Raw genomic sequence first — 2628 nt, forward strand, 5'->3', positions numbered from 1 at the left:
CACCCACACACCCACAGACACATATTTGGTAGATAACGAGGACTCGCTTATGGAACTCTTTGCCGAGGACATTTGTTCTGCCTATATTAGAGCCCCCAAAAATAAAGTTTCTGGCAGTAAATTAATAGAAATTATTAATTTATCAAGGAGAAAACTATGATCATTACTAAGGAATATGAAATTTAGCAATGCAAGAGACGACACACACTTTTACACACACATTCTGTATAATCATGCAAACTAAAGACATAACTATTGACCACCAGATGGAAACTGTACACAATGTTACGTCGTGGACAGACATGACTCCCAGTATCTTACAGAATGAAAATGAAGAGAAACATATCAAGCCGTACACTAACTGTTCAGACTAAGAGAGTTGGTGCACTCAGACGTAATTGTATTTTTTTTTAAAACTCAGAAATATATTTAACCGTTTCCAGAATAAAAGGACGATCATATTATAATTATCCATTCTCTAATTAAGATACCAGCCTTTAATTGTTACTTCATACAACCATGATGCAGGCTGGTGAATCCATAATGTTCATATATATGTTTAGAAGTAAGCACTGTACTGAGATTGTTAATATACTCAGTTATCAAAACATGTAATGTTCTTTTGTAAGTGTGCATAAATTGATACTATGAAGAACAATTTATAGATGACATGAACATATTCGATTAAATCTTATACCGTCATATAATTTAGGAAATCTGAAACTGATTTTTTTTGTTGGTATTATGACTCAGTTTGATTTAATTGTTTGAGAATATTTAGTATGTATGAGGACTTGTTTTTTAACTTTGCCATTAGAATTTAACGAACACTTTTATATTGATAATCTGTATTATTCTTTAAACGTAAGCCAACAATAATTTTCAAAAATCATCAAAACTATCGACTATGGTGTTTCATGGCCGAAGAAGATATCTTTATACATATATAACCAAATATCAATGCATAGGTTTCACGTAATTATTGATAAAATCATACTGCGGACAAAAATAGCAATACAAACTAAGGGCGCACACAGTTATTGCGATATCGTGGATAATGAGGACATTCATAAATCATGGACAAGAAGATATTTACACATCTAATCTGAACGATTATTGCAAACAAGGGTCTTGCACTACTGACAAAATCACTGTAATTATGAACATTAGTACATCATGATCAACTAGTACATATTTACATATCTTGTCTGAACTATCAATACAAATCAATGACGCGCACTACTGACAACATCACGGAGAGGTAATTACACAGCTAGACTGAACTATCAATATAAACTAAGGACACACACTATTGTCAAAATCACGGAGACCGTGGACATTGGTACATTATGACCAACGAGGACATGTTTGCACATCTCCTAAAGTCTTAATAATCAATACAAATTAAGGATGTAAACTCCTGACAAATTGAAGGAGAATATAGACATTGAAACGTCATGGACAACAAAGACGTATTTATACTTCTAGTTTGAACTACTAATACAAAGTTGGGGCACACACTATTGACACAATCACGGAGACCGTAGACATCTGTACATCATGATCAACTGTGACTCATTTACATATGCAACACGGAATATGAATATAAACTAAGGACGCACATTATTGACACAGTTACGGAGACTTTGGACATTGCTACGTTATGAAAAACAAAGACGCAATCATACATCTGTTTTGACCTATGAATATAAACTAACGACGCACTCATCCATTCTGAGCAATAAATACAAAGTCTGGATGGATACTATTGACAGTATCATGGAGACCGTGGACATTGGTACGTCATGGACAACTAAGACGTATTTACACATATTGTATGAACTATCAATACAAAGTAGAGGTGCACACTACTAAAAGTATCACAGAGACCGGGAACATTACTACCTCGTGAACAATGATGACGCATTTCACATGTAACCTGAACTATCAATTCAAACTAAGGACGCACACTTCTAAAGTGAACTACCAACACAAACTAAGGAAGCACACTATATACAAAGTCACGGAGACTGTGGACATAAGTACGTCATGAACAACGAAATCTCACACATCTAGTCTGATCATTAGCACGTCATGGACAACGATGAGTGACTTCGACAAATAGTCAGAGCTATCGTTATAAGCTAAGGATGCACACTATTGACACATCACGGAGACCGTGGACATAGTATATTATGGCCAGAGGGACAAGTTTTCACAATTAATCTTGTCTTAACAATCAATGCAAATTAAAGACATACACTATTGACAAAATCAAGGAGATTGTGGACATCAATACGTCATGGACAAGGAAGACGTATTTACACATTTAGTCTGAACTCACATTAAAAAGTAGGGCGGACACTATTGACACGAAGACCGCTCCGGTGACCTAGTGGTTAGAGCGTCCGCCTCGGATGCGGACGGTCGTGCTATCGATCCCCGGCCGAGACATACCAAATAGTACTAACAGCTGCCTCGCTTGGCGCTCAGCATTAAGTGGTTCATGATATGACTGGTCGGCCATGTATCAGGTAATTTGACGGGGTGGGAAAGCATTCTACATGTCTATTGCATCATGTCCCAGTGCTAGACATCACTATAAACTGCCACACTGCAGACATCGTA

Source organism: Sinohyriopsis cumingii, chromosome 6 (assembly GCF_028554795.1).
Source record: "Sinohyriopsis cumingii isolate HCF-2022 chromosome 6, ASM2855479v2, whole genome shotgun sequence".
Taxonomy (NCBI): Eukaryota; Metazoa; Mollusca; class Bivalvia; order Unionida; family Unionidae; genus Sinohyriopsis; species Sinohyriopsis cumingii.